The 21,442-nt window shown below is 47.2% G+C and overlaps 1 long non-coding RNA gene across 2 annotated transcripts in view; it reads right to left on the bottom strand.

The window, feature by feature from the left end:
* Positions 1–7,561: 7,561 nt before the first annotated feature.
* LOC123464599 overlaps positions 7,562–21,442 on the bottom strand; it is a 28,027-nt gene continuing 14,146 nt past the window's right edge. Inside the window, exons 2-4 of one of the 2 annotated variants that reach the window (XR_006639614.1) lie at positions 18,837–18,972; positions 8,130–8,235; positions 7,562–7,780 (exon numbers count right to left, since the gene is read on the bottom strand). This is a non-coding gene — a long non-coding RNA (uncharacterized LOC123464599). Of the gene's footprint in view, positions 7,781–8,129; positions 8,236–8,580; positions 9,060–18,836; positions 18,973–21,442 lie in introns of those variants that run through there. The other variant, XR_006639615.1, reaches the window with a different exon arrangement.

The following is a 21,442-nucleotide window of genomic DNA, read 5'->3' as shown; positions in this document are numbered from 1 at the left end:
GAATCTGTACCTCTGCATTGGAAGGCACTGGACCACCAAGGAGACCCTGACATTTTTTTTCTGGCCTAAACTGAAGAATAAACTGAAGAACTCCCCAGAGAAACTGTGTGGATCACAATAAACTGTGGAAAATTCTGAAAGAGATGGGAGTACCAGACCACCTGACCTGCCTCTTGAGAAATCTGTATGCAGGTCAGGAAGCAACAGTTAGAACTGGACATGGAACAACAGACTGGTTCCAAATAGGAAAAGGAGTACGTCAAGGCTGTATATTGTCACCCTGCTTATTTAACTTCTATGCAGAGTACTTCATGAGAAACGCTGGGCTGGAAGAAGCACAAGCTAGAATCAAGATTGCCTGGAGAAATATCAATAACTTCAGATACGCAGATGACACCACCCTTATGACAGAAAGTGAAGAACTAAAGAGCTTCTTGATGAAAGTGAAAGAGGAGAGTGAAAAAGTTGGCTTAAAGCTCAACATTCAGAAAACTAAGATCATGGCATCCAGTCCCATCACTTAATGGGAAATAGATGGGGAAACAGAAGAAACAGTGTCAGACTTTATTTTGGGGGGCTCCAAAATCACTGCAGATGGTGACTGCAGCCATGAAATTAAAAGACACTTACTCCTTGAAAAGAAAGTTATGACCAAACTAGACAGCATATTAAAAAGCAGAGACATTACTTTGCCAACAAAGGTCCATCTAGTCAAGGCTATGGTTTTTCCAGTGGTCATGTATGGATGTGAGATTGGATTGTGAAGAAAGCTGAGCGCCAAAGAATTGGTGTTTTTGAACTGTGGTGCTGCAGAAGACTCTTGAGAGTCCCTTGGACTGCAAGGAGATCCAACCAGTCCATTCTGAAGGAGATCAGCCCTGGGTGTTCATTGGAAGGACTGATGCTGAAGCTGAAACTCCAATACTTTGGTCACCTGATGCGAAAAGCTGACTCATTGGAAAAGACCCTGATGCTGGGAAAGATTGGGGGCAGGAGGAGAAGGGGACAACAGAGGATGAGATGATTGAATGGCATCACTGATTCAATGGACATGAGTTTGGGTGAACTCCAGGAGTTGGTGATGGACTGGGAGGCCTGGCGTGCTGTGGTTCAAGGGGTCGCAAAGGGTTGGACATGACTGAGTGACTGAACTGAACTGAACTGAACCCAGAGAAAAGCAAAGCAGGTCACTCAACCATTAGGAGAATTTCCAGGTCAGAACAGAGAGCATCAGAGACCGCCGTAATCCAAGAGAATTACAAAATAGGCTGGTTGTTCCAGAGGCTATAAGGCAAAGTGCTGCTGCACAAATCTGCTTGCAAAGAGATCACCAGTAGCCTGGCGTCTGCCACGGAGAGGGTGCGGCACGAGTCTGCCAGAGTCCACGTCCCAGTGCCAGCCGCCCCCCAGGCCCCTCCGCTCCCTCCATCGCCTTTTCCCTGGGTGGTCCGTGGCTGCCACCGAGGTCTCAGGAAGCATTCACTGAGGCAGGACACAGGAGGACGGCGTCTAAAACTGAGAGCCAGATTCTTACTCTTGGGCTCCAACACCAGCTTCTGAAAACTGCGGCGGGGATGACTGGAATCCCAAGAGACTCATGGTGACTCTAGGAACCAAGCTCAGCGTGCTGTGTGGGTCTTGGGGGTCGCAAAGGCAGACTACCCTGCTGTCCCCACGTGGACGCAAGTCTTCCAGAGCAGAGGAGCAGGAGGAAGCGGAGGCCTCCGGGGCAGGGAAAGCGCTCGGACCAGGCTGAGTGGCTGAGCAGCGGCCCGGCCCCGCTGTCCTGCCTCCCACCCCTGCTGCTTTCTAAGCGGCGGAGCCCTGGTCATGAGCGTGGGGGACAGAAGGCGCCCAGGACAGGACAGCGGGAAGCAGGGCTCAGGAGAGGCTCCTCTGTCTGCCTGGGTGCGGGGCCCACAACACAGAAGGGGTCAAGGCAGAGGAGCTGAGACAGTCCTGCTGCAGCGAGCCAGACCTGCTCGGGCCTCAGAGAGACAGAGAAGGGGCAGCAGAGCCACTGCTTGTCGCCAGGGGCTCCAGGGCCCAGGGGCACGGCGGCCAGGGACGGTTTGCAGCTTTGGCCGAAGTGGAGGCTGATGGCCACAGACCAGACGGGGTGAACTCCTCTCTGTGGCGTCCAGGAGTGGAGCAAACCAGACATGTCTTCCCCTGAAGACACACAGAAGATACACAGTCCCCTTTGGAACATACAGCTCACACCCCGGGAGGAGAAACAGGCGCACAGCTCTGAATCAGCCGAGTTCAAACTGGCAACGACTCAGGGCTCAGAGACTCTAGTTTTTAAAGTGAGTAGGTTAGATCTCCTGCCACAGAGATACTGTGATTCCACTGAAAATCAAACCCAAATTTAAAAGAAAGCAAAATTCCTTTTTAAAAAACAGGCTTGAGGTTGTAGCTCATGGGAATACTGCCTTGGCCATATTTGTTGCTCATGAGAATTCTGTATTGCCTATATTTGAATGCCCCTGCAAGGGCCATTCAACAAGTGCTTATTTATGGTATAGGGTCAGAAAAGGGATTCTCAATGTATCTCCTGTTGGAGGAACTAGAAAACACCCCCGAAATCCCAGAGCCCATTCCTGAGCGCATCCTTCTTGCCTCAGACATTATCCATGCGTGCAGGAAACGGCTTGGCCTCTGGTGTCTGTGAAGCCAGGACGGTACAGCAGGTCTTCGGGACGGTAGAGGTGCTTCACTCTTGTGCTGACAGACTGCGCGCCTGAAATGTGTCCTGTGCACCCGAGAAGCTGGATTTTAAGTTGTGTTCAGTTGAGCTTCAGTTAACTGTGATACACAGGTGACCATGGCCCTTGTGATGGACACTGAGGCAGAGGGCTAGGTTCTTATCCACAACCCTGCGTGTGGCCAAGACTGCGACTGCGTTCCTTTCTTTCCTCGGTAATCTTGCATCCTTCTCATCGCTACAGTCAGGCGGAGGCAAAAGATGTCGGTCGAAGACCTCAGTCTTCTCTCTAGACTCCACCTGTCTGAACCTCAGTTGCCGGCTGGGCTGATCCAGGAGGAAGTCTGGAGACCCGCCTGGGTGCTGACCCAGTGCTGAGTGTGATGGTGCAGACACCTCTGGGACTGGGCTGGGCTCAGAGGCTGCTTAGCCGAGCTGCGGAGAACAAGACAGACCCGAGGCAGAACTGCAGCAGAGGGGCTGGTGATGTCGGCGCGCTGTGTGCGGGGGGCCTGCTTCTCGGCTGGGCTCCTCGTCTCGAGTGACTGAACGTTATGCAGGCTGGGCGTTTGCTCCACGGTCGTCATTCTTGTTCCCCAGTCCGTTCACACAGCTGTGATTCACAGTGTCTCTTGCGTCTGTATTTCCTCCCCTTTCACCAGCTATTGGCTCATTACACATTCACTCTTTATTTGTCACGGACTTACTAGCTGTTGGGAGGTAGGAAAAAGCTAGGAGCACAGCCAAGCGGAGCCCCCGACTTTCTGTTGCGTTTAATCTAATCAGGGAAACAACAATGCCCCAAATCTGTGCTGGGCAAGACACATCCTCTGGCTGCCTGCCTTCATTACACCTCAGCCAGTGACTTCAACGCTCCTTTGCGATTTCCTCACATCATTTCCTCCTTGGGTCTCGAGGGGGTGATGGGAAGACAATGCTAAATATGTTAGCTTTTATACTAAACATGGTCAGTTTTCTAGTCTGTATCCAACCAAAGCTCGAATCTGGGGAGATGATGTGTCAGGTTAAAGCATTTCTTGCAGCGTGTGGTGCCCATGTAACCAGCTTCCTCAGTGATGCCTGCTCCCCTCCCCCGAAGAGACCTGTTTAGGCAGGAGAGACCCAGGGGGCAGGTCCGTCTCAGCCTGTTGTCCCGCCCTCCGTCTCCTGTGGGCACCACGTGCAGAAGCCTGGAGTGAGGCAGCCAGCGGGTGAGCATGAGCCCACAGCGTGCTGCGCTGGTTTGGGTAACGGCAGCTGCAGCGATTCAATTTCATTGTCACAAAAAGTTGGTAACAGTGAATTGGAAGTTCAGTGTTCCTCCTCACCCCGATGTGGTGCTTGGAATCCTGACTTTTTCCACTGTGTGGTTCTCTAGCCCCACAGCTTCTGAGTTCTTTGCATGAGGCCAGCAGGCAGGTAAGAGAGTCTGGAGCTGGCTTACTTGCTTCTTGAGATGCTGACCTACCATATGAACTTTAAACTCCTACACTGGGAACCCGAGGTTTTCCAGCATAAAGCGATATCCCTCACGACTGCCAGATGGCACTTGCTTATCCACCCAGCATTCCTGTCGCCCAGACATGCACGTCCTCACTCAAAGCACCCTTTGACTGCCGTGCACGCGCTTCACCCCCCAGAGTTCTGCTCTGCAACTTCCACCCCAGTCACCCTCTCAAAGAATCGTCTCAAACACCGTTGTATGCTGAATCCTTACTCCTAGATGAACGTAACTCTTTCCTTTCATCTCTCAGACTTTAACATATACATCTCGTTTGATAGTTCATAACAGTTATTTTAAATTCAAGTTCAAATCTCATTATCTTGAGATAAAAAAGATAATGATAGATTGTTACTGAAGATTATTAACCAGCTTAAAAAATTCTACAGTTTGAATATTCAAACCATGTTTTATTTTCTAAATCAAATATATAAAACTCATTCATTGCCTCCTTATAAGTCAAAATTGGAATCTATAATTTAACAAATATTTGTTGTCTTGGACTGCCTACTATCTGAGAATTTCAGCTTCATGTAAGATTTATTAATCTTAATAATTCAATCAACATAGAAATAGTGGAAAGATGGATTCTGTGTAATTAAAAAAACTCTCCATGTGGCACTCGATTTTTCATGTTTATGAAATTACGTCTGGATGTCTGTAGATGAGCACCAATCACCTCATTTGTTTTTGTAACCACGATCCCAGACATTTCTCTAAATGAAATAATCTGTTGGTTCCATTTGTAAGTTGCGTTTTTCAAAAAAAAATCCTGCACTTGGATTTTTGAAAGTTTTTCTCTTTTGTCAAAGGTTAAATACCACCAGTCCCCCACACTCCAGCTCTTTTTCTCCTAGGTGACAGCAAGATGAAAACAGAAGCGAAAGCCGTACACACCTGTCACTGAGGGTTAAAACCCGCTAATATCCACCCTCACGTCACTCCAGCCTCTCGGATCAGTTTCCACTCCTCCTGGCGGGCGTTGGTGACGCTGGAGTCGCCTCGCTCCTGCACCCGCGTCCCAGGAGATTCCCGTCGGCCCAGTCTGCCATCAGCTGCTGCTCATCTTCAGTTGCCAGAAAACCCAGAGATGCTGCCTTTAGCACCCACAGGACACTTGGGACAGCCTGGGAATGCTTCTGTGGCTGTTGCTACAAAGGACAGGAAGGATCTCCATGTGGGGTTAATGCAGCCCTCCCCCACACCAGGGTGCGGGCTCCTGTAGGGAGCACCAGAAGTTTCCGAGACCAGCCGGAACCACTGTGGTCAGGCCGCACCCGTGTAAGGAAGGTCTTTGTCTCCATCTCTGACGCGCGTGATGAAACAGCACCAGTCAGGTGCCCGGCACTGAGTGACGAAGAGCTTGGAGGACCCTTCACAGCCAGGGGACTCAGGACTGTCCGTGCGTGTACACACACCTGGGGAAGCAGGCTCCCTGCAGAGGGACCCCTGAAAAAGGGCTGAGAGCGGGGCACAAGCTTTTGTCAGGACCCGCGCCAGGAGAGCGAGAGGAGAACCGCGGGCCAAAGGTGCCCACCTGGGAAAGGCAGGCCAGGGAACAGCCGCGGAAGGAGGGGAGGGTCTGAGATGGATTTCGACTATGGGAAGGAGCCACTGGGACTTTCTAAATAAGAAAAGATGTGCTTAGTTTATGCTTTGTAGGGACCGCTTGGCCACTGGCAGGAGCTGACTGTAGGGGAACGGGACCCGCTGGCATCAGGAGGCTGCTCAGACATGTGGCCGCCCAGGACGGCGGCAGCGGGGAGCCGTGGCGGCGTTTGCTCCCTGTGTTGGAGGCTGGTCCGATGCAACGTACGACTGAATTGATCATGAGGTGCGAGGTTCTGAGGAGGAGGGGCGTCCAAGGCTCCAGCCTCGGCTGAGGACACAAGACTAAGAGAATGGTGGTCCCACCGGTTGCTGTGGAGACTAGGGCTGGGGCGGGGGTTGGGTGGCATCCGAGCCTCTGGTGGAGCGTTGCGTTGGCATCACTCATGGGGTAGATGTACGGGGATGGGGGAGTCTGGGGGTGATTTGGAAGGCAGCGGCCTCCAGCGCTGTTCACACGCACGCTGGAGGAGGTGCAGGGGGCACCGAGTGCCAAGGAGGGAGCCCGCCCTGCTCAGTGTTCAGCGGGAGAAACGGTAAAGACTGGAAGGTTAGGGGCACAGCAGGGTGGAGGCACGGATGTTTAGCCCAGGAGCTTGGCCAGGAGAAGATGAGTAGGGTGACAAGTGAGGACCAACCCCTGGATGACCTTGTTGGTAATCTTGCCAAATGCCTTGCCTGTTCCAGTGAGGTGGCAGGGACCACCTGAAACGCTCTGAAGAGGACTTGGGAGGTGAGACTCTGGGGACAGTGATATATACATGTATGAGAAAAGCATGCATTCGTATTATTTAATAACCAACATGTACTGTTTGGAAGAAGGTGCTGCTACTCCAGTACCACTCAGAAACTGGAAGATGGACAATTATTCTGCTCCGTAAGAACAATGATGCATCTGGGGCCTTGTCCTCACTAGAAACTCAGGTAAATCCCGCATCATACCGCGAGATGGCTGCAGTAACGCACCCTCACAGTGACCTGCACAGCTCTGCCACCGGGGCATGTTGACTGGCGTGATTACACGATGCATCTTCATCGTGTATCAGTCCATGTGCTCAGTCACTGCCGTGTGTCTGACTCTCTGCAGCCCCGTGGACTGTAGCCCACCAGGCTCCTCTGTCCATGGGATTTCCCAGGCAAGAATACTGGGGTGGGCTGCCATTTCCTTCTTCAGGGGATCATTCCTGACCCACATCTCTTGTGTCTCCTCCTTTGGCAGGCGGATTGTTTATGGCTGAGCCACCTGGGAAGACCTATATTAGCCAATAATGCAACAGAAAATGAAAAGATGAGTCTGTACTATCACATGTTCACAAAGTCACTAGTCAAAATAAATCTGTTAGCCAAAAGTACATTCAATTACATAGAATTTTTCTTGACTTCTGATTTTGAAAAGCTTCTTTATTACCAGACAGACTTTTTAAGTTGCCCAGGAATAGATGTCTTAATAAATCTCCTTTTATCAGGAAAACAAATACCGTGCCATTGACGACAGAATGATGACCACAAGATGAGATCTTTTTAAAAAAAAACAAATAAACAAAGTCTCAATTAACCAGCATAGCCCCTTAAAGCGGAGAAGGCAATGGCACCCCACTCCAGTACTCTTGCCTGGAAAATCCCATGGACGGAGGAGCCTGGTGGGCTGCAGTCCATGGGGTCGCTAAGAGTCGGACACGACTGAGCGACTTCACTTTCTCTTTTCACTTCCATGCATTGGAGAAGGAGATGGCAACCCACTCCAGTGTTCTTGCCCGGAGAATCCCAGGGCCGGGGAAGCCTGGTGGGCTGCTGTCTGTGGGGTCGCACAGAGTCGGACACGACTGAAGCGACTTAGCAGCAGCAGCAGCAGCAGTAGCAGCCCCTTAAAGGTCTGAGGAACTTTCCAGGTCATCTGTCCTGAAGGTTTGCAGAACAGTTGGCTTGTCCTTCCTCTCCTGTCTTCCAAGAATTTTCAAGTCAGACTGAAAAAGGGAAAGGACCACAGAAGCCAGACTGTGAGATGGAGGTGGCAGGATCGCATCCACTTATCCCTAATTTAAGGATCTTTTGGGGTTGATGGGGCTTCCCTGGTGGCTCAGCTGGTGAAGAGCCACCACACTGCAGGAGACCCCGGTTTGATCCCTGGGTCGGGAAGGTCCCCTGGAGAAGGGAAAGGCTACCCACTCCTGTATTCTTGGGTTTCCCTGGTGGCTCAGCTGGTGAAGAGTCATCTGCACTGCAGAAGACCCCAGTTCGATCCCTGGGTCGGGAAGGTCCCCTGGAGAAGGGTAGGCTCCCCACCCCAGTGTTCTCGGTTCCCTGGCAGCTCACCTGGGGTTGATGATGCAGATGGGAACCCAAGGATATCTCTGACAGCAACTGGAAAAGCCAGACTCCTCTCTTGGCTTCCATCTGCTACAGTCCTTCGAGTCACCTGCTGGGATGTGGGCGACACGTTTATGGTTCAGGCAGCCTCAGGTCCAAAAGGCTGGGGTATTAGTTTCCCCAGATTATAGGGAAGGGGGGAAACCACACCTGGGAAGAAACCAGAAGTGGAAACTTCACCCCGCTGTGGCCCCAGCATGGAAAGAGTGAGAAGGGAGGAAATGAGTGGCTGTGACCGCTCTCCGCAGGAATGAGGCAAGGTGGGGATGCAGCAGGACGTGGTGCCAACGATGCCCCGAGTGGGGGTTCGGGCCCCAGCTCAGGCCGGGCGCCGGGGCTGAGGACGAGACCTAGTCACTGAGGATGGAGTCAGTCGCTGCGGGTAGAAGACGCCTACCTGAACAGACAGCAGACAACTGGGCGAAGGCTTCATTAGGTTCCAGACTCCATGGGGACTGAGCCAACTGAAGTTGAATGGAAATGAATGTTAAGAAAATGCTGTGCGGTGTGGGCACAGACTGTCCGTAAACATACAAGAGGAAATTCTCCCATTTGGTAGGTGGGGCAGCAGCTAGCATGCCTCTCAGTTCAGATAAAACAGACTCCGGAACTAGTAGGACTTAAATATCAGCAGACAGACACCATAAATCCTCTTAAGAGTGTGGGAAGAGGTTGATACCGTTGAACAGGACAGTTAAATTGCAGGACAGAGGAGCTGGAAAACCTCAAGCCCTATGGGTTTGTCCATAAATCGTGGTGGGCATTTCAGGTCAATGGCACCCCACTCCAGTACTCTTGCCTGGAAACACCCATGGACAGAGGAGCCTGGTAGGCTGCAGTCCATGGGGTCGTGAAGAGTCGGACACGACTGAGCGACTTCACTTTCACTTCTCACTTTCCTGCATTGGAGAAGGAAATGGCAACCCACTCCAGTGTTCTTGCCTGGAGAATCCCAGGGACGGGGGAGTCTGGTGGCTGCCGTCTATGGGGTTGCACAGAGTCGGACACGACTGAAGTGACTTAGCAGCAGCAGCAGCAGCAAAGCATCACAGGTCAAACCGCCCCAAGGCTTCGTGGTCACTCTGTGGGGTCAGCTGCGTATGGTGAACGCTTTGTTTCTGTTAAAATGTTATTCTTTCTGTAATGTTCAATGTGGCAGTGCTGAAAGTGAAGTCATGAATCCCTGCAGTGTGATTTTTTCCTATAAAATAAGTTTCCCAAATTGTTGTGGAAAACCTTGAACTTTTTTCTTCCTTTTCTACTTGGTAGTGTCTCTTTGCCCAGCGTCTTTCCATTATGTTTCTTTCCTCCGATCATAAAGGAAGTGTTTGTCCAATTTAAGTAGAAATGCTCTGTCAATATTAGTATTATTCTTCAACTATTGAGATAAAACTTGCATACAGGGAAGTGATGCCTTGACTTGTAATCGCCATTCCAATCAATATAGAACCTGTCAATCACCCCAGCAGATGCTTAAACTGAAGCTCTCCCCCATCCTCCACAATCACCCACAGTCCTGACTGCCATCCTCTTAGGGTAGGTTTCCTTGCTTTTGAACTTCACACAAATGGAAGCATCCGATATAAACTCCTCTGTTTCTGCCTCCTTCCACTCAGTATAATGTTCTAGAGACTCAAAAAGTTACGAGAACCAGTTAATACTTTTTATTGCTGAGTCATGTTCCATTGTGTAACATACCACAAGCTTATCTATGTGATGGATGTTGGGTTGTTTATAGTTTGGAGCTATTATGAATCACATTTTGTCTAAGATATTTTATGGACTGATATTTTTTAAGGGAAATAAAAAGATAACGAGTGAAATTTTTGCAAGCTTTCCAAAGTGTGGTGCAACCGTTTTAGACTTCCATCAGCAGTCCATAGGAATTCCTGTTAATTACAACCTTGCCAGCATTTGGTCTCTCAAAATTCTAAATTTTAGCCATACTGAGGTTAGTGGAATGGTGTCTTGTGGTGATTTTAATTGATATTTCTCTGATGATGAGCAATGCTGTACCCCCTTTCAAGGGTTTATTGGCAAATTCTACAGCTTCCTTTGAGAAGTGTCCAAGTCTTTTGCTCATTTTATTAGGGTCCTTTTTATTATCTGTTTGTGGAAATTCACTGCATGTATTGAACATGAGACCTTGTCAGATACATGCCTTGCAAACGTTTTCTCCCAGCCTCCGACTGGCTTTTCCTTTTCTCGATCATGCCGTTCAGGTCAGGAGCTTGTTGTTTGGGTGAAGTCCAATTTGTTGACTTGTACGTGTACTCCTTTTTGAATCCATTCTAAGAAACTTTCTCCAGTGTGAAGGATAAAAATATATTTCTGTTTTCTTCTGGAAGTTTTACAGTTTTAGCTTTTATGACTCATCTTGAATTCCTGCTGTAGGGGTCTAAGGATGGGGCTGTGGTTAATTTTCTCCATGTTCATCCAGATGGTGAAATACAATCTGCTGACTGAGTCCCCTGCTCTTTTCAGCTTCTTTAAGGTTCATTGTCTCAAATTCAGGTGCTTTGTAGTAAGTTCTGAGATCATTTAGTGTGAGTCTTCCAATTTTGTTCTTTTTGAAGTTGCTTTGGCTATTTTAAGTCCTTTAAATTTCTAAATAAGTTTGAGACTCAACTCATCAGTTTCTGAGTCCATGAGGATTTGCCTGGGATTGTGTTAAACCTGTAGATCAATTTGTAGACAATCTTAATGATATTGTAGATTGTAGACAATCTTAACGATATTGAGTCTGAAAATCCATGAACATAGTATGTTTGTCCTTTTATTTAGTTCTCTTCTAATTTCTTTCAGTGTTGTTTAAAAATTCTCAATATAAATGATTTGCATGTATTTCACTAAATGTTCAATTCAGTTCAGTTCAGTTCATTTCAGTTGCTCAGTCATGTCCGACTCTTTGCGACCCCATGGACCACAGCACTCCAGGCCTCCCTGTCCATCATCAACTCCCAGAGTCTACTCAAACTCATCTCCATTGAGTCGGTGATGCCATCCAACCATCTCATCCTCTGCCGTCCCCTTCTTCTCCTGCCCTCAATCGTTCCCAGCATCAGGGTCTTTTCAAATGAGTCAGCTCTTCGCATCACATGGCCAAACTACTGGAGTTTTAGCTTCAGCATCAGTCCTTCCAATGAACCCTCAGGACTGATTTCCTTTAGGATGGACTGGTTGGATCTCCTTGCAGTCTCTCAAGGGACTCTCAAGAGTCTTCTCCAACACCACAGTTCAAAACCATCAATTCTTCGGCCCTCAGACATCCATACATGACTACTGGAAAAACCATAACCTTGACTAGATGGACCATTGTTGGCAAAGTAATGTCTCTGCTTTTAATATGCTGTCTAGGTTGGTCATGACTTTCCTTCCAAGGAGTAAGCCCTCCTAATTATTATGATATTGTAAATGGAGTTCATTTCATTTCATATTTCAATAGTTTCACTGTAGTATATATAAAATATAATTGCATTTTACTCCCTAGATATTGTTTCATTCTAGTAACTGATTTGCTGATAAACAATGTTATCTTCTTCAAATAAAACTTTTTTTATCTTTCTTTTTAATCTTTGTGCTTTTATATTTTCTCACTGCCTTATTTCAATAGGAAGGTTTTCAGAACAATGCTGAATACAAATGATGAGAAAGGGTATCCTTGTCTTCCTGACCCTAAGAGGAAAACACTCAGTGCCTCACCATTGGCGTATGCAACGTGTCCATTACAAAATACACATCATGAGAGTTGCAGGTCCTCTGCTGGCTTTTATATAAAGCTTTTACATAATACAGGCACTGTTTTCTTACATTCAAGTTTGTGTTTGCTGAGATTTCTATCAGTAATACATCTATATTATTAAACTTACGATGCAATAGGAAATCACTGGGTACTGAATTGTGAAATGTCATGGTTATGACGGTGCCAAGATGGCAGTGGTCAGTTCAGTTCAGTCCAGGTGCTCAGTCTTGTCTGACCCTTTGCGACCCCATGGACTACAGCACACCAGGCCTCCCTGTCCATCACCAACTCCCGGAGTTTACTCAAACTCATGTCCATCAAGTAGGTGATGCCACCCAACCATCTCATCCTCTGTCATCCCCTTGTCCTCCTGCCTTCAATCTTTCCCAGCATCAGAGTCTTTTCCAATGAGTCAGTTCCAATACACACAATTTTGCTGTTAAATAAAAGTTATTTTTTAACAATAATGATAATAAAGATGTTAGATGGTAGGTTTCTCATAGTTGGTTTTATTTTGTTGAGGGATTTTTATCACGAAAGGATTGAATTTTGTCAAATGCTTTATTTGAATCTATTGAGACAATCATATAATTATTTAAAAGAACCTAGAATCCCAGGGACCAGGAAGCCTGGTGGGCTGTCGTCTATGGGGTCGCACAGAGTCGGACACGACTGAACGACGCAGCAGCAGACATAAAAGGGTATCTATTGAGCTTACACAAAGCTCAATATCAGACTTAGCTCATCTGTGGTACAGAAGTCATAGTACTTGTTTCCACTGGAGGTGGGCCTGACTGGAAGTGGGCACAGGGAAACCTGGCAGTTTAGTAGAAAGGCTGTGTCTACTGACCCCAGTGGCGGTTACACTAGTGTGTCCACTTGTGTCCATTTCGCTGGGAAGAAGCACTTGGTCATGGAGTGTCATCTACTTTAGATATTAAGGGACTTAATTTTGAGCATTACTTTGCTAGTGTGTGAGATGAGTGCAACTGAGCCGTAGTTTGAGCATTCTTTGGCATTGCCTTTCCTTGGGATTGGAATGAAGACCAACATTTTCCAGTCCTGTGGCCATTGCTGACTTTTCCAAATGTGCTGGCATATTGAGTGGAGCACTTTCACAGCATCACCTTTTAGGATTTGAAATAGCTCAGATGGAATTCCATCGCCTCCACTAGCTTTGTTTGTAGTGATGCTTCCTAAGGCCCACTTGACTTCGCACTCACCATTGTGGTTATCTGGGTCATGAAGATCTCTTTTGTACAGTTCTTCTGTGTATTCTTGTCACCTCTTCTTAATATCTTCTGCTTCTGTTAGGTTCATACCATTTCTGTCCTTTATCAAGCCCATCTTTGCATGAAATGTTCCCTTGGTATCTTTAATTTTCTTGAAGAGATCTCTAGTCTTTGCCATTCTATTGTTTTCCTCTATTTCTTTGCACTGATCACTGAGGAAGGCTTTCGTATCTCTCTTTGCTATTCTTTGGAACTATGCATTCAGATGGACATATCTTTCCTTTTCTCCTTTGCCTTTCACTTCTCTTCTTTTCACAGCTATTTGTAAGGCCTTCCCAGACAACCATTTTGCCTTTTTGCATTTCTTTTTCTTGGGGATGGTCTTGATCACTTCCTCCTGTACAATGTCATGAACCTCTGTCCATAGTTCTTCAGGCACTCTATCAGATCTAATCCCTAGAATCTATTTCTCATTTCCACTATATAATCATAAGGGATTTGATTTAGGTCATATCTGAATGGTCTAGTGATTTCCTTACTTTCTTCAATTTAAGTCTAAATTTTGCAATAAGGAGTTCATGATCTGAGCCACAGTCAGCTCCAGGTCTTGGTTTTGCTGACTGTATAGAGCTTCTCCATCTTTGGCTGCAAAGAACATAATCAATCTGATTTCAGTGTTGACCATCTGGTGATGTCCATGTGTAGAGTTGTATCTTGAGTTGTTGGAAGAGGGTGTTTGCTCTGAGCAGTGCATTCTCTTGGCAAAACTCCTTTAGCCTTTGCCCTGCTTTGTTTTGTACTCCCAAGGCCAAATTAGCCTGTTACCCCAGGTATCTCTTGACTTTCTACTTTCGCATTCCAGTTGCCTATGATGAAAAGGACATCTTTTTTTGGTGTTAGTTCTAGAAGGTCTTGTAGGTCTTCATAGAACCATTCAACTTCAGCTTCTTTGGCATTAGTGGCTGGGACATAGTCTTGGATTACTGTGATATTGAATGGTTTACCTTGGAAACAAACAGAGATCATTTTGAGATTGCACCCAAGTACTGCATTTTGGACTCTTTTGTTGACTATGAGGGCTACTCCATTTCTTCTAAGGGATTCGTGACCACAGTATAGATATAATGGTCATCTGAGTTAAATTCGCCCATTCCAGACCATTTTAGTTTGCTGATTCCTAAAATGTCAGTGTTCACTCTTGCCATCTCCTGTTTGACCATTTCCAATTTACCTTGATTCGTGGACCTAACATTCCAGGCTCCTATGCAATATTGTTCTTTACAGCATTGGATTTTACTTCCATCACCAGTCACATCCACAACTGGGTGTTGTTTTCATTGGGGCTCCGTCTCATCATTCTTTCTGGAATTACTTCTCCACTGATCTCCAGTAGCATATTGGGCACCTACTGACCTGGAGAGTTCATCTTCCAGTGCCATATCTTTTAGCCTTTCATACTGTTCATGGAGTTCTCAAGGCAAGAACACTGAAGTGGTTTGCCATTCCCTTCTCCAGTGGACCATGTTTTGTCAGAACTCTCCACTGAACTGATGGGATTTAATAATCTATTATTTTGTTAAAATTTTTCGCGCTTATGTTCCTGAATACAATTGGTCTGTATTTTCCTCTCTCTATATATATCATCTTCAGTTAGTTCTGATAGCAGTTCAGTTCGGTTCAGTAGCTTTGTCATGTAAGACTCTTTGTGACCCCATGGACTGCAGCACGCCAGGCTTCCCTGTCCATCAACAACTCCCAGAACTTACTCAAATGCCTGTCCATTGAGTTGGCGATGCCATCCAACCATCTCATCCTCTGTCGTCCCCTTCTCCTCATGTCTTCAATCTTTCCCGGTATCAGGGTCTTTTCTAATGAGTCAGTTCTTTGCATCAGGTAGCCAAAGTATTGGAGCTTCAGCTTCAGTCTCTTAAGAGTCTTCTCTAACACCACTGTTCAAAAGCATCAGTATTAAAAGTTTTGATATCAGAGTAATTTTAACCCCATAAAACAAGTTAAGAAGTATTTTCTCGTACTCTATTTCCTGATTTCTTTTTTTTAAAGATTGGTATCACTAGACTGATTTCAGCCAAACTTGAGTAAAGATTCTGGATTTACCCTTTTGCTTGAGCCAGCCATAAAAAATTCACACCAACCATGCAAAAATGATTTTCAAAACACTAGGACTAGACAGAGAAGGATGGTGATTGATGAGCAGCAGATGACTGATCTCAGAAACTAAGTGGGATCCGCCTGGTTAGTGTTTGGATGGGAGACATGGAAAGCAACTGAGCTGAGGTCTGTGGTTGCTTTGGGTCTCTGCCTTGGATGTGTTTCTAAGCTGTGTCACAGGATCAAAACACCAGCCAAAACCTGCAAGACCGCTGGAGTTGAGGAGACTGGTTTGACAGTTTGGTGAGACTAAGGCAACCAGAGTGCACAGGACTCAGTGCTGGAGATGAGAATGACAACATCAGAGAGAATCCGGAGATCCGCAGGGGTCCCACTCGACAGAGGACTGGTGAGTGCGTGTGTACTAGGCTAGGGAGTGACCCATTCTAAAAGATTACAGGAAAACAGTGGCTGGAACTCACACCTCCCACCAGCCACACTGGAAAACTCGTTATTCGTGGGGCGTTTGTTATGGTAGTCAGGAATGTCTTGCATCAATGGTGGGAAATAATTATTCTTAGAATAAACACTGCTCTAGACTCACTTAATGAATCATAAAAGCAAGAGAAGAAAGGCTCAAACTGCTTGCAAGAAAATTAACTGCAACCCTGGACAAAGCTCAAGAATATTTACAGGAATTAAGAAATATATAACTCTTCATAAGATGGACTACACCTTGTCTGGTATTCAATCAAAAATTACCAAGCCTGCAGAGCAGCAGAAAGGCCTGATGTATGAGGAATGACACTATTCATCCATTAAAACCAGCCCACAATGGACACAGATGGTAGAATTATTAGAGAAGGACGTTGAAACAGTTACTGTAATAAAACTAAAATATCCAGGAATCTCATAGGAAACATAAAATATAAAACAGACAAAATTCAAATTTTAAGAATTGGTAAATAAAATGTCTGAAGTGAAAAATGCACTAAGTCGGATTAATGGCAGATTATACACCGACAGTAAAAAGATAAAGAACTTGAAGACTTAAAAACAGAAACTATTCCTCCCCCTCAAAAAAGCACACACACACACACACACACACACACAGAATAGAAGAATGAAAATCAAATGTAAAGAACATCAGTGAACTCTGAACAGAAGCACACTAACATACATGTAATTGGAGTCATCAAAAAAGAGGATGGCTTGGGGGTAGGAACATTTTTAAGTAAATAATGTCAAACAATTTCCAAATCTAGTGGCAACTATAGACCCACAGATCCAAGAAGCTCAACAAACCCCAAGCCCAGCAGCGCAGGAAAGCACACTGGTAATCCACAGCACCACGCAGGAAAGCACACTGATAATCCACAGCACCACGCAGGAAAGCACACTGATAATCCAAACCCCAAGCACAGCAGCACGCAGGAAAGCACACTGATAATCCACAGCACCACGCAGGAAAGCACACTGATAATCCACAGCAACACACAGGAAAGCACACTGATAATCCACAGCAACACGCAGGAAAGCACACTGATAATCCAAACCCCAAGCACAGCAACACGCAGGAAAGCACACTGATAATCCACAAGAACACGCAGGAAAGCACACTGATAATCCACAAGAACACGCAGGAAAGCACACTGATAATCCACAACAACACGCAGGAAAGCACACTGATAATCAAAGCCCCAAGCACAGCAGCACACAGGAAAGCACACTGATAATCCACAGCACCACGCAGGAAAGCACACTGATAATCCAAACCCCAAGCACAGCAACACGCAGGAAAGCACACTGGTAATCCACAAGAACACGCAGGAAAGCACACTGATAATACACAGCACCACGCAGGAAAGCACACTGGTAATCCAAACCCCAAGCACAGCAACACGCAGGAAAGCACACTGATAATCCACAGCACCACGCAGGAAAGCACACTGATAATCCACAGCAACACGCAGGAAAGCACACTGATAATCCACAGCACCACGCAGGAAAGCACACTGATAATCCAAACCCCAAGCCCAGCAGCACGCAGGAAAGCACACTGATAATCCAAACCCTAAGCCCAGCAGCACGCAGGAAAGCACACTGGTAATCCACAAGAACACGCAGGAAAGCACACTGATAATCCACAAGAACACGCAGGAAAGCACACTGGTAATCCAAACCCCAAGCACAGCAACACGCAGGAAAGCACACTGATAATCCACAACAACACGCAGGAAAGCACACTGGTAATCCAAACCCCAAGCACAGCAACACGCAGGAAAGCACACTGATAATCCACAACAACACGCAGGAAAGCACACTGATAATCCACAGCACCACGCAGGAAAGCACACTGATAATCCACAGCAACACGCAGGAAAGCACACTGATAATCCACAACAACACGCAGGAAAGCACACTGGTAATCCAAACCCCAAGCACAGCAACACGCAGGAAAGCACACTGATAATCCACAGCACCACGCAGGAAAGCACACTGATAATCCACAGCACCACGCAGGAAAGCACACTGATAATCCACAGCACCACGCAGGAAAGCACACTGATAATCCACAACAACACGCAGGAAAGCACACTGATAATCCAAACCACAATGGCAATCGAATTGCTCAAGACCAGTTAAAAGGAGAAAGTCTCAACAGCCGACCAGGAATGTGCACGGAGGAGTGAATGTAAGGATGGCAACAAATTCCTCATCAGAAACAATATTTGAAAAAACGGTGGCTGAAAATCTCCCACATTTGATGAGAACATTAATTTGATAAAGTAAACTTAATTAATTTGATTAAAAGTATTAACACATTAAAGAAGCTAAACAGACTTTATTAGAAGAAAGATTCCAAATAACCCAACACCTACATTAAGAGGGCTTCCCTGACAGCTCAGTTGGTAAAGAATCTGCCTGCAATGCAGGAGACCCTGGTTTGATTCCTGGGTCGGGAAGATCTGCTGGAGAAAGGATAGGCTACCCACACCAGTATTCTTGGGCTTCCCTGGTGGCTCAGATGGTAAAGAATCCACCTGTAATGTGGGAGACCTGGGTTTGATTCCTGGGTGGGGAAGACCCCCTGGAGAAAGGAAAGGCTACCCACTCTAGTATTCTGGCCTGGAGAATTTCATGGACTGTACAGTCCATGGGGTCACAAAGAGTCAGACACGACTGAATGACTTTTACTTTCACTTTCTACATTAAGAAGCTAGAAAACTGAAAGCAAGCTTCAAGAAGGAAATAATAAAGATTAGCGTAACAAACTACCATGAGTTACTCCAGAAGAAATAGAAAGTCTGAATATATTAAACAAGCAAGGACAATATCAAGACCTTATTGTCAAAGGACAATAGCAAGAAAATAGAAGACAACCCACACAATGGGAGAAAATATTGCTCACTTATCTGATAAGGGGCTAGTGTCCAGAATATATGAGAAAAACTTTCAATTCAACAATGAAAATAAAGAGATGCAGTGAAAATAGGGCAAAGGGTTTGTAAAGATATTTCTTCATAAAAGATCCACAAATAGCCAATAACCACATGAAAAGACACTCACCATCTTTGGTCACTGAATGCACATCACAACAACTATGAGATAATATGCCGCTGCTGCTGCTGAGTCACTTCAGTCGTGTCCGACTCTGTGCGACCCCATAGATGGCAGCCCACTAGGCTCCCCCGTCCTAGGATGCCTATAATTAAAGAAGGAAAGTAACAAGTGTTGGCAAGGATGTGGAAAAATCAAGTCATACATTGCTGATGGGAATGTAAAATGATGCAGCCGATTTCTAAAACAGTTGGACAGTTGCTCAGAAATTAAGCCTAGTTTTACCATATGACCAACAATTTCCCTCCTTGGTATAATCCCAAGAGAACAGAAGACAAATGGAAAAACCCAGGCCTTCCCCCCAGCACAGCTCCTCGAGGATAATGGCGATTCTCTGCAGCCTGGAGGGCAGCCTGCCACTTGCCTGTCCCGCAGCCTCTGGGGGTGGGTTGTGGGGGCCGGGTCCTTCTCTCTGACTCCCTCATCCTGGGCACCCGCTGAGCTTGGTGTGGGAAGGACAGTCCTGGGCCTCCCTTCCTGATTCCAGCCTGGATGGCAAGGTGACGGCAGAAGGGACGACGGCGAGACCAGCTGAGCACACAGGGCCCTGGCTAGGAGCCCCTTGAGCTCTAGTACCTGTGAGCTGCAGAAAGAAGGCGTGTAACACGTAAACGCTGCAGTGTTTGTGTAAGAGCACGTGTAACATACATGCACACACACACACCAACAGCCGGAGCTGCAGGGAGCTGAGACGGAAGGTAATTTAAATGGTCTCCTCATACTTTTCTTGATGGACTAATTCATAGGATCACTACGTATCTATTCCATGCTCAGAAAAAACAAACGATAAGATTCCTCTGTTGAGCTATGAACGCTCCCAGAGGAAGAGTTCCAGCACATGCACACGCCACCTGGGCGGGGGCCACGGGTCGGTCTTGGGACCAAGCTTGCCGGCTGACTGTGCCCCGTGGAAATGCCGGGGGCCTTGCTGCAAGTGCAGGGACCGTGGGACCCGACGCGCCAGCGGTCTGGGACAGGTGACGCAAGACGCCGGGGTGACAGGCCAGTGGCTGGACAGGCTGGAGACCTCTGGGGAGGGGAAGGCTTCTGGGGAAAGTCCACTTGCAGGAGACCCACTTGCGTCTCACAGGCCATCATCCTGATCTTAAGGACTCTGACCTCACCAGAAGCACAGTTTACACAGATGACACGTCTGGGAAAGATTATAAAACCTTTTAACAAGAAGTGCAGAGTCTGATGCTTTAAATAAATGCAGAGTTCCAACTGAACGCAACTAGCCTCACTTTTGAAAAGCTCCCAGTCGCCAGAACACGGGGATGTAAGAATTTTTACTCCAGACTTCTTTTTGAAGTGTTTCACAGGATTTTGCAGGACGTGGTGTGATTCACTAATGAGAAAACAGTTTTTCAAGATGAAGGTCATTTCTCTCGATCATCAAAACTCAGAGGAAATGTAGCAGCTATAGAGACCCATTTTAGGGGAAAAATTACCATTGAAAGAAGAAAATAGTGTTCTTTTCTTGCCGCCACAGATCTCCTTAAACCCTTAAGTTTAAGGGTTAAACTTAAATCCCTTCATGAGAGAAGACTGTCTTTCAGGGAAAGAGTGAAGTGTGGTTTTGATAAGCTGCCACGCCCTTTCCCCGGTTAAAGTTGAAAGCCCAGCCGGGTGGCAGCAGTCAGAATGAGTCCTCTGGCCCAGGGAGGCCACGCCAGGCCCGCGTGGGACTGAGGCTGCGTGGGGAAGTGCACTGGGAAGCATCCCTCTGTCCATGAGTTGTGTCTGGAGTGCTCCAGGGAGGAGGGTGCAGGGTCTGATGCCCCGACAGGGCCACGCCCTCCCTGACGCCCAGAGCAGGGCCACGCTCCCTGACGCTCACAGCAGGGCCACGCCCCCCGACGCCCAGAGCAGGGCCACGCCCCCCGACGCCCACGGCAGGGCCACGCCCCCCGACGCCCACGGCAGGGCCACGCCCCCCGACGCCCACGGCAGGGCCACGCCCTCCCTGACGCCAAGAGCAGGGCCACGCCCTCCCTGACGCTCACACCAGGGCCACCCCCTCCCTGCCGCCCACGGCAGGGCCTTGGGAAACGGCTAGGATGCCTTTCGCAGGGCTCAGAGACCTTCTCCATCACCCAGTTCTGTGCTCCACGTCCAGAAGGATGCTGGAAACAACCAAGACATCCTGAGCATGAAGATTAAACAGACTCTGGGCACAGAAATGAGGTTGAACTCGGCAGAATTCGTCACGTGCTTGGCCTTGGATGAACGTCAGTGTTTTCGTTGTAGGTTTGGAAAACGCCTCACACCTAACACGCGCGGGTGGACACAAAGGCCAGGGCTGGCCCGGAGGAGAGGACACAGCAGGACTCGCTCTGGTTACATGACTCAGAGCTGACCGCTTTCTTTTGTGCATGTTTTCACGATTTCATCTCTCTTAATATCCACCAAGACACCACTCATGGTCATTTCATTTCTGAAAACTTTTGATATTTTGTGTGTTTACACTTAAAAATTACTTAATACTGTTTAATATTTAGTTTGAATAAACTACCCGATGTGAGTACTTGATCAAACAAAATACTTTAATATAC

Source organism: Bubalus bubalis, chromosome 10 (assembly GCF_019923935.1).
Source record: "Bubalus bubalis isolate 160015118507 breed Murrah chromosome 10, NDDB_SH_1, whole genome shotgun sequence".
NCBI lineage: Eukaryota > Metazoa > Chordata > Mammalia > Artiodactyla > Bovidae > Bubalus > Bubalus bubalis.
The sequence above is the reverse complement of the archived record's forward strand: the minus strand, read 5'-3'. Positions and strand labels throughout refer to the sequence as shown.